Source organism: Nicotiana tabacum, chromosome 23, assembly GCF_000715075.1.
Source record: "Nicotiana tabacum cultivar K326 chromosome 23, ASM71507v2, whole genome shotgun sequence".
Lineage (NCBI taxonomy): Eukaryota > Viridiplantae > Streptophyta > Magnoliopsida > Solanales > Solanaceae > Nicotiana > Nicotiana tabacum.
In genome coordinates this window covers 116854059-116866308 of record NC_134102.1, presented here as the reverse complement: position 1 = coordinate 116866308, position 12250 = coordinate 116854059, and positions in this window count along the sequence as shown.

The following is a 12250-nucleotide window of genomic DNA, read 5'->3' as shown; positions in this document are numbered from 1 at the left end:
TTCCCCTTAAGTGATGAGTTAGGACACTGCTATGGTTTGTTGTAGACCATGCTACTAGTTTGTTATCATACTACCTATGGTCATCTCTAATATTAGAAATCTTCACATGAAATTGCATATCCCTCTAAATATAATTATTTTGAATAAAGCTCACTTGTTTAAAGTCTTTTCTGACCAATTTTGGTTAATATCTTGTGCTAATTTAATTTCTAGAAAATCAGCATGCGTTTGTGCTGTTCACTCAATAGACTTGCTTCTTAAGCCCTCTTAATGTGTAACTGTGTTTAGCATGCAACACCCTTTCATTTGTTGAATGATTGCTCAACATGGTTTTAGTTCTTCTATGTCAAACTTGCTATGTCAAAGCTGTCTACCTGGTTGGTATGTTCAAGCCCTCTTGTTTGACCAATCTCGTCCCCTTAGCCCCTAATAATAATGGTCACTGCTAATAGACTTTAGGATTGTCAATTGGTTACCATACATGGTTTCTCCCTTCTAAGCCTGTACGAGTTCGTGTGTGGCCATGGGTGTGTAATTGATTCACTCTCACGCTTGAGATGCGCTGGGTTCTGGGTCTACTGTTCATGTGAAAGGTGAAGCTTGCTGGAGACCCAGACATTACTGGGTTATTTCTCTTTTGGGCCTGCTCTGTTTATTGGGCCTGTAGTCTTTCAATATGTAATATTTGAACTTGTATTCATTATTTTAGGCTTGTAATAATTTACAAACAAAGCAGATGGGGAAATTAGTAAAAAGGGGTAGGGTCCTTTAATTCTCACATAAAGGGGTAGAAAGAATGCCTATAGGATCTATGTGATCTGTTCTCTATTTGCTTTTCATGCTTTTAATTTCATGTGTAGAAAGCATGCCTATAGAAGTCGCGCGCACACACATCTTTTAGCTTGCCAAAACATGTTATTTCAAGTGTTTGCGGTACATGTTTCCACTACTGTGCACTCTTAGATAGCCTGTCTATAGGGCGCAGCAATGCAATATTTTACTTACATAGGTACCATGCCTATAGGACTTCAAAATAATCAATCTATCAATTGCTTCAATTATTTTAGTATATTGCTCATCTAGATACCATGCCTATAGGATTAATAATCAACCAAATGCTCCATATCATTTGTACTGCTTCACTTAGATAGCATGCCTATAGGGATAAAACTATTTCAATCATCAACTCCTAGATATCCTGCCTCTAGGACTCTGTCACCTGCCTAAGAAGCTCGCCCATAAAATCAGCGCTGATAATTTATGATTCAGGGATCCTTTCACTGCCTCATTGCGCAAACTATATAGAGATCATGCCTAGTTTTAATGCCATTAATATGCGAATCTATTTCCTATACATTGCTAAAATCGAATCATTTAGGACTCATGACTATAATACGCCTCAATTCTGAAATTGTCTACTGCACAATCTGCCAATCAATCAGCATGCTTCTTTGCTTATGTGTGGAGGCTAACATGAGCCATTCTTTGCTATTATGTGCGGTCCTTTTTATTTTGAATGTGCGATTAGTTTTATCATTTTTTGAGCAACCTAAGTAGGTTTAGAATCACCCAAATAGAGGTACAAAGCCTCCTGGACCATAGGCATGGGACGGGTAGTGCACGCATAGGGTACGATTTAGAACTGAATTAGAATACTATTAAGTAAACAACTTCAACATAGTAATCGGGTTGGAGAAGATGATAGTCTGTGCCCATTGAATAATATGAGAAACCTCTACCTAAAGGGAGTTGCGAAGTATTATTTATGTTGCACGGGGTGATCCTTTAGGCTAAAAAACTCAAGACCCCCTCCCCTTTCCTTTATATACTTCCCATTTATGTGGACCAATGTATTTGCACCCTTGTAATCATTAAGGATTTGTACCAATTTCCATGTGTTATGATAAAGACTCTTCGACTTTATATTTTCTTTGTTTATCTGATCACCTAGCCTGGCTACATAATCCACATAGTTTTAAAGTTCATCCGAGACCCACAGTTGTGGACCTCAAAGAGTGTCTAACACCTTCTCTTTGAGGTAACTTGAGCCCTTATCCGATCATTGGTGACATAGACTAGTCAAGCAAAGTTATTTGCAAATAGGAGTCCTAACGCACCTTAAAAATTGTTAGGTGACGACTCTTCTCTTTTATCCATTTAAAAGAGTTGTCACACGTCGAGGCCCCTTTCACGACAAAACGGGGCGCGACATCACCGATAGTAACCTCCCTCGAACCACCATGTAGTACCGTCTCTCCGAGAACCAACAAGTGCGGATCATCAAACTGGCGAGCCTTGATCTGCTCGAATAGTGAAGACTGGGTGACGACACATGCAAGAACTCGTCTGGACTCTGAAATATCTAACCTCACAAGTCTGTTAGCCAAGGACTGAATGTCTAAAGCTAGTGCCCTCTCCTCCACTGAAATAAATGCCAAACTACCCATACTCCCTTTTTGCTCAAGGCTTCTGCAACTACATTTGCCTTGCCTCGATGATAAAGGATGGTGATATCATAATCCTTCAGTAACTTAAGCCACCCGCGCTGTGTCAAATTAAGATCCCTCTGCTTGAACAAATGCTGCTGGTTGTGATGATCTGTGTAAACCTCACAGGACACCCAATAAAGATAATGTCTCCATATCTTAAGAGCATGAACAATCACGACCAACCCCAAATCGTGTACATGGTAATTCTTCTCGTGGGTCTTCAACTGACGTGAAGCATATACAATAACTAGCCCCTCCTGCATCAATACATAACCCAAGACAACGCGTGAAGCATCACAATACACTGTATACATACCCGAACCGGAAGGCAACACTAACACCAATGCTGAAGTTAAGGCGGTCTTGAGCTTCTGAAAGCTTGCCTCACAATCGTCGGACCGTCAAAACAGAGCACCCTTCTGGGTCAATCTCGTCAAAGGTGTTGTAATAGATGAGAAGCCTTCCACAAACTGACAATAATAACCTGCTAACCCTAAGAAGCTCCTAATCTCAGTCGCTATGGTAGGATGAGGCCAACTCTAAACTGCCTTAATCTTCTTGGGATCAACCTTAATACCCTCGCCCGATACAACATGTCCCAAGAATGCCACAGAATCTAGCCAGAACTCACACTTGGAGAACTTAGCATATAGCTTCTGCTCCCGCAAGGTTTGAAGTACCACTCTGAGATGCTTCTCATGCTCCTCCATGCTACGCGAATAAATCAAAATGTCGTTAATAAAGACAATGACAAACGAATCAATATACGACCTGAACACCATGTTTATCAAATCCATTAACGCCGCCGGGGCGTTAGTCAAGCCAAAGGACATCACTTAAAACTCATAATGGCCATATCTAGTCCGGAAAGCTGTCTTCGGGACATCGGAATCCCGAATCTTGAGTTGATGGTAACCCAATCTCAAGTCGATCTTAGAGACTGGTCAAACAAGTCATCAATATGCGGCAATGTGTACTTGTTCTTAATTGTAAATTTGTTCAACTGGCGGTAATCAATTCACATCCGCATAGTCCCATCTTTCTTCTTCCCAAATAACACTGGTGCCCCCCAAGGAGATACACTCGGTCTGACGAACCCTTTTGCTAGCAACTAGTCAAGAAGCTCCTTCAACTCCTTCAGCTCTCTCGGAGCCATGCGGTACGGTGGAATAGATATAGGCTGGGTACCTGGAGCCAAATCAATATAGAAATCGATATCACGATTTGGAGGGATGCGTGGGAGATCAGAAGGAAACACATCGGAGAACTCGCGGACCATGGGCACTGAATCAATCACTAGAGTCTCTGTGGTAGTATCCTGAACATAGGCTAGATAAGCCAAGCACCCCTTCTCGACCATGTGTCGATCCTTCAGAAAAGAGATAACCCGACTAGGTATCCTGACAGACGAACCCTTCTACTCCGATCTAGGCAACTCTGGCATCGTTAAGGTAACAGTCTTGGCATGGCAATCAAGGATAGCGTGATATGGAGATAACCAATCCATGCCCAGGATGACCTCAAAGTCGGTCAACAGAAGATCCGCTCGGGTCTCATAACCACAGAAAGTAACAATGCAGGACCGGTAGATCCGATCCACAACAACAGAATCGCCAAGTGGAGTGGACACATAAACAGGTGTTGATACCCAATTTTGCCATCATATTTTTCCAAATAGTATATATATTTTCAACATGATATTTTGCACCATTATTTAGTTTATAAGAATTATACATGTATTTTTCATAATATTTTAGCATTTTTAGAGCTTTAAAGCTAATTCTCTTGCACCTAAATTATTTGAATATTTACTAATTATTCCTCTAAATTATTTTGTGATGACTTAGTCATCTAAAATTATTATTTTCCTCTATATACATGTTTCAAATATTTTTTTACTTCATTTCATATAATTATATTAGTATTTTTAAGCTATTTGCATAATTTTGCAATAATGGCCTACATTTCGCAATTTATTGCATTTGTCAGTTTATTCAAAGTCAAAATAAGTTTCTACATTTTTATAATCTTCTACTATCGTTTTAAAGTATTAAGTCGCATAGATAGCATTTTTTAAACTATTTTTATTAAATTATTTCCCCTTAATCTCTTATTTAAAAACTGGCCCAATTTTAGGCTAATTTTCGTACCAATTTTGACCCAAACACATAGCCCACTCACTCTCCTTTTCAGCTACCCAATCCAAACAACCCCTTAACCTCAACCCAGGCAGAACCTATTTCAAATAACCTGCCCCGTCTCCCTTGCAATCCTGGCCGCTGATCTCAAATGATCAACGACCCATAACACACCTACCTGTTTCTTTATATTCCCCCTTATCCAAAACCCTAGCCCATTTCTTACCAACCCACCGCCCTGAAATCCCTAGAATCCCCCCTCTTCTCTGAAGAACCCTAATCACCGCATTTTTCAAACCCTCTCCTAATCCCGTTAACAATGGGATTCACCCATTATTTGTTTACCATATTGGTGTTCCTTCACTACTGGTTGTTTCGTTATGGTATTATATAGTATTTGCTCTATTTTTGGCAAGTATAATCTTTGAATCAAAGGGAATCCATCTTCAATCTGCAAGATCTAGACGGTATTCCGTCTGTATATGTTCATGACAAGGTGATATGAAGCCGATTCACCAAAATCTTTGGTCGATTCTCCGATTTCTGTCGAATTAGGGTTCGAAATTTTATACTTTTCCTTTAACCCATTCCATTACTGATTGCATGTGGTATTTTCTTTCTATATTTATGTTTGATTGATTGTTTTTCTTGTTTATTTGTTCGATTCCTACCACTATATAAACCTCTCTCCAATTCCCCTCTAGGGACCGAAGTGATCACTGCTATTACACTCAATACCTCTCTCACCCGTTCATCTTCTCTGAAATACTTGGATCTTTGGCTGGCTGAAAGACAAGGCCATAATATTATCTACCTCCTCCGGTGCAAGCACTGCTCTAGGCCCTTACGACACTCTTGTGAACTCTGAAGCATCAGAGACCTGGGGTTCTTGCTACTAGTATTCTAAGCTCCTTATTATTCTGTTGCCTGTCTAATTTTGCTACTGGTTAGTGCTTTTAACCTTTGCAATGTTAAATAATTTTCTTCTGCATACCTATTTGTGTTTGAATCCTGTGAGCATGATTTAGTTGTGAATCCCTGATATTGCACTGCTATGATATCGTTCAATACTACCCTATTATTCTATATTTTGATAGTTGAATGCATTTTAGTACCTGTAATAGTTTCCTGTTTGTTCTTAGTTTGGGTTAGGCTAATATGTGTTCTTGACTATGGCCTGCACTTCTATGTTGGTTTTCCTTGTTCTCTTCTGGAATCAGTTCCGTACCTCTGTATTTTTTCTAGCATCTGAACATGTTTTAGTTTTTAGTTTCAATGCATGCCTATCTTATGTGTTATATAGTTATAGAATCCCATTCATGCCTTGCTTTAGATATTACTAAAACTCTATGAAAACCTCCCTCTACTTTGAATGAATCATTTAGTGCTGAGTCTTGTGTTTAATCGACTGTTCTTTGTATACTAGCCACAACTATATGGGTTTCATGTTGTAATACTGATTCATTGCTATTTGTAATCCTGATCTTCAGCACCACCTAAGATTTTAGATAAACATCCCATTTTCCCTCTTATGTATGTTAATGAGTAGTTAATCAACCCCTTTTTGTGCCATAAGTTTCTGTACTATGATCTATTCCCCATCATGTTAAGTTTTTCATGATATTGGCCAAGTTGTACCATGAGTATGTTGATATGCTATCTGGGACTTTATTAGAACTGTCATGCTAGAACTTTCATTGTACTAGACTGACATTTGAAATCCTTTAGGTTAATTCTCTATTCTGAATTTGTGTGGTATTGTGCACCCTTATATATTGATCTTATAATCTCAGAAAACCTGATTCCCCTAACTCTCAATATGTTTTCTTTCCAATGTACTATCTCTTGCTAAGTGTTTGAACCTGTAATACCAACCTGTCCTCTAAGTCTTGTTGATTCTCTTAACTGGCATGTTCTGTGTTTAATCAACTCTGCTATGTCTGCTTCTAAAGTACAAGTGCACATCTTCAATTTCTATCACTTAATCACTATTCTCTCACTCTCATCTACTATCTATATTATTCTGAATCTATCACTCTTGGCCGGCTGAAATTCAAGGCTACCAAAACTCTCTCTATTGACCTCCCTAGTGTGAGCACTGCTCGGGGTCCATTTGACACTCCTATGAACTCTGACACACTAGGATTTAGGGTTTTTTGGCCACCCTATTTGCTAGTGAAACTTAAGCTGTCTTTAACACTTAGCTTGCCTCTCTTATTGTGTTTGTTGAATCTATAAGGAGGGTTGCTTAATTGATTTTTGTGTGATTCGATAATTTATTTAGGTTATGTGGTCAATTTGTGACCGTTTGGCATGGCATGAGTTCCTTTGTGACTTTGGGCTGTGCCGATGGACATAGTCTCCTGTTTGAGAGATGTTTGGACCTGGGCACGCTATTTGTGGAAATTGAGTTTGTTGAAGGCCCAGGCAATGCTGGATTATCTTCATTTTTTAGGTCTGCTCTTGGTCCTGTAGCCTTATTCACGTGTAATATTTATATTTATATTCTTTGGGCATGTAATATTTTATAATAACAAATAATTGGGGTGTTAGTGAATTTGAGGAAACAAGTATATTCTAATATTTGGATAAAAGGGTAGAAAAACATGCCTATAGGATTTGCATGACTTACTTGTTATTTTATTCAACCTGCCATATATGCTATTTAGTTTCCATGTACACTGGTAGAAACCATGCCTATAGGGAATCACACACTCAACCTGTTTTACTTTCCCTACTACTTTGCATTATTAGACAACATGCCTATAGGAATACAGTGTCAACAAGTGTTCGTTAAATTTGCGTAACTGCAACATATTCATTAGATACCATGCCTATAGGATTATTATTAACTTATGTCCTACTGATCCTCATCTAGATATCATGTCTATAGGATCTTAATTGATTAATTAGCTATTGTTATTGCTATTTCTATCATATTGATCGCCTAGAAAACATGCCTATAGGGACAAAGTATTATAGAATCAGTTTCAATGCCTCCTGGATCATAGGCATATGGGACGGGTAGTGCACGCATAGGGTACGACTTAGAATTGAATTACAGCGCCTTTAGGTAAACAACTTTAACATAGTAATTGGGTAGCATGAGATGATAGTCTGTGCCCGCTGAACAATATGAGCAATTCCTATCTAAAATGAATTGTGAAGTATTATTTATATTGCACGGATGATCCTTTAGGCTAAAAAACTTAGGACCCCCCTTTCCTTCATACACTTAGTCATCTAATATAAATCGTTATAGTTATATCCTTGTAGTTATCAAGATGTGTACCCACTCTCGTTGTGTTATAATAAAACTCTCTGACCTTTTATCCTCTTTGTTTATTTGATCATCTCACCTAATTATAATCCACATAGTCTTAAGTTCGGCCGAGACCCACAATTGTGGACTTCAATCTTTGGTGACGTTGACTAGTCAAACAGAGTTATCTGCACAATAGGTGCCCTAACGCACCTTAAAAATTGTTATGTGACGACCCTAACGCACACTGCTTTTACATATTTATCATGCAAATACTTGACAACGTGTTATTTCTGCATAAAGAATGCTCCACATCATACTCCACTCGTGCCAATTATCAACATAGCGGTGCTTGATGAGTGTATGTGCTCTTCCAAAATTACCTTTATTAAATCAGAAAGGCTTATTTGCGGTAGACTAGTCGATCGGTGGTGCAATCGACGGGTTCGTGCCTTTCCTTCTCAAGTTGTCTACTTGGGAGTACTAGTCTAGGACATTCTAGAAACCTTACTCCAATATCAAATATACATGCATCATGTTAAATCTAATACGGGTTAGAACGTTGTTAACATAATAGCCCGCTAAGATAAACCTTGTCCAAAGTCCGACGGGATTTCTACAATCCCAATGGACACTACCATGTTGTGTGCATTACTTGGAGAAAAATATGCCAATATGTTGATCATTATTGTGTAAGTGGTCGTATCTGGAGTGGAAAAGGGCTAACTTTATTTGTTTGCAGAAAATGAAGCCAAAGTCCCCAGGTTCGGTATGGTCCAAAACATCCCACCTTTGCTACTTGACTGGTTGAAAGATCTTTACAACTTTCTAGCTTAGCTTTAGATTTCGATTGTAACAAGGCTAAATGCCATTAGTAATTTTTATTATTGTTGATTATTAAAGGTTTGACTCATTTTCTTGCATTAATGAAATGACGCAAATGTTGGCATCAATTTTCTCCAAGTCTATGTGTCGCTTAGGCCTACCTCGGGCACAATGAGGTCCTCAATTTAGGACGCGAATTATTGCATGACTTTGTGAAATATGTTTTAATATCACAAACACTCTTTTAATAAATATCTTACTAACTTGGTTAACTTGTGGTTTTTCTTTCTTTTGATTATTCCCATTCCCAAAGGTGGGTTCGTGCATACTCTCATCATCAAAACTAGACCGCTGCACCGTCACGGGCCCGTCGAGTTCCTGGGTAGCTTGGCAGATTAGCATCAATTATTTTTAAGCGTTTTGAGACATTTTCAGTATTTTGTTTTGAAATAATTGCTCGAGTCATCGAGCTGCATTTGTTAACGTTTTAAAGATTTCAATTAATGCATTGCTACTTTTCGTATTTACTATTATTCTCTATATTTTCTCTTTTTACAACATTATTATTACCTATCCCGATGAACCTGTGACTGTGAAATGTGATGAGACAACGCAACATAAGGATAGTGATTCAAAAGACCTGGAAGATGATACGATACCTGAGGAAATCATTAGAGAAGTGGAAAATTTTGAAAACAAGCCAACGTCCAATTTGGACGAAATTGAAGCAGTTAACTTAGGGAATTCCGAACTGGTTAAGGAAACACGCATAAGCATTCATCTATCAGCGTCAGAGAAAGAAGAGTACATCAGATTCTTAAAAGAATATGATGATATCTTTGCATGGTCCTACGACGATATGACTAGTTTGAGCATATCCATAGTAGCTCACAAGTTACCCACTAACCCTACATGTCTACCGGTAAAGCAGAAGCTCAGAATATTCAATCTGGATATGAGTTTAATGATCAAAGAGGAGGTCACCAAGCAGATCAAAGCCAAGGTTCTTAGAGTGGTCGAGTACCCGACTTGGTTGGCCAACATTGTGCCAGTTCCGAAGAAAGATGGGAAAGTCAGATTTTGTGTTGACTACTGAGATCTAAAACAGAGCAAGTCCCAAAGATGATTTCTCGTTGCCTAATATACACATATTAATCGACAACTGTGCCGAACATGAACTCCAATCCTTTGTGGATTGCTTCGCGGGGTACCATCAGATCTGGATGGATGAGGAGGATGCTGAAAAAATAGACTTTATCATGCTATGGGGAATATGTTGTTATAAAATGATGCCATTTGGTCTGAAGAACGCCGGAGCCACCTACATGAGATCTATGACAACTATTTTCCATGAAATGATACACAAAGAGATAGAAGTGTACGTGGATGAAGTTATCATCAAATCCAAAAGGAGTACGGATCACATAGCAGGTCTGAGAAAATTCTTCAATCAGCTTCGAAGGTTTAATCTGAAACTGAATCCTGCAAAGTGTGCTTTCGGAGTCCCTATCGAAAAATTGTTAGGATTCATCATCAGTCGTAGAGGAATTGAGTTAGACCCATCAAAAGTCAAAGCAATCCAATACTTTCCACCTCTAAAGAATAAGAAAGATGTGATGAGCTTTTTAGGGCGACTTAATTACATCAGTCACTTCATAGCACAATCAATGGTGATATGTCAGAAAGCTTTCGACAAAATCAAGGAGTATTTATCCAAACCGCCTATTCTGGTCCCACCAGAGCCAGGAAGACCACTACTGCTTTATTTGTATGTACTGGATGGAGCTTTTGGTTGCGTTTTGGGACAACATGATGAAACTGGAAGAAAGGAGTAGGCAATATACTATCTGAGCAAGAAATTTACACCCTACGAAGCCCGGTACTCTTTGCTGGAATGCACCTGTTATGCTTTGACATGGATAGCTCAGAAGTTGAGGCATTATTTCTATGCATACACTATATATCTCATATCGAGGATGGATCCACTGAAATATATCTTTCAGAAGCGCATGCCTATGGGTAAGTTAGCAAAGTGGCAAATATTGCTGAGCGAGTTTGACATCGTCTATGTAACTCAGAAGGCGGTCAAAGGACAAGCATTGGCAGATTATCTAGCAGAAAATCCTGTAGACGAAGAATACGAACCATTGAGAACGTATTTTCCCGGCGAACAGGTGTCGTTCATGGGAGAAGATATCACTTAAGCATATGATGTTTTGAGAATGTTCTTGGACAGAGCAACAAACTTCAAAGGAATAGGTATCAGAGCTATTTTGGTATCAGAAACCGGCCAACACTATCCGGTATCTGCAGAACTCAGGTTTCCATGCACCAACAATATGGAAGAATATGAGGCTTGTATTTTGGGACTCAAGTTGGCCCATGAATGTTCAGGAGCTGTTGGTAATTGGAGATTCTGATATATTGGTGCATCAGGTTTTAGGAAAATGGGCTAAAAAGAACACCAAAATATTACCATATTTGCACTGTGTACGGAGCTGATCAAAAGGTTCACAAAGATAGAATTCAAACATGTTCCGAGAATTCAAAATGAGTTCGCAAATACATTGGCCACTCTATCTTCCATGATACAACACCTAGACAAAAACTTCATCGATTCCACGACATCATGAGTTTTTATCAAATCCATCGTTCCACGACAAATCCGCAACAAAGATACACCTAAGGGGAAGAGTTACCTCTTACAAGGTTAGGCAAGAGACTTACCTCATCTTAAAGCTTGCTTTCCGGTATTAAATTTGGTCTATAGCTTCCACTCGGTGCCAAAAAATTCCAAACTAGTCATATGTTGTATTAATAAATAAATATATGTTCCAAAGTTCATAATTTAACTATTAGAATAATTTTCCAACCCAAATTGAAAGATTTTTAAAATTCAACCCCGGACCCACGTGCTCGTATTCCGAAAACCTTCAAAGAAAGTCATTACCCATAACCTTACGAACTCAAATATATAATTTTTACCCAAATCCATAACAAATTTCGTAGTTAAATTCTATTTTTATCAAAACCTAGGGTTTTCATCTAAACTCATAATTTTCACTAATTTACATGTTAAAATCTACCTATAAACTATGTATTTAACTCATATTAGATAGAAATTGCTTACCTCAAATAGCTAGTGAAAATCCCTCTCTAACCAACTCCAAAATCGCCCTAAGAAGTGCAATAAATGAACCCCAAATGCTCAACCCCGACTTAAATGAAGTTCTGCTTTCCGCGTTTTTTGCACCTGCGGTGCCTCTGCCGCATTTGCGGTGCTAGGTCCACTTTTGTGGAGTTCCTCAAGCCCAGCAAGGGCCGCTTCTGCGGACGGGATTTCTGCTTCTGCGGTCCCGCGTCTGCGGCGAGCGTGCCGCTTCTGCGTCCTCCCCAATCGCGCCGATGCGCACGAAAACCCGCATTTGCAGTCCATGGCCATACATTCCAAAGACGATTCTGTGACCCAACCCATGCACCTGCGGGCTCACACCTGTGACCTAAAGCTCGCAGGTGCGGGCACACCAGAACTAGTG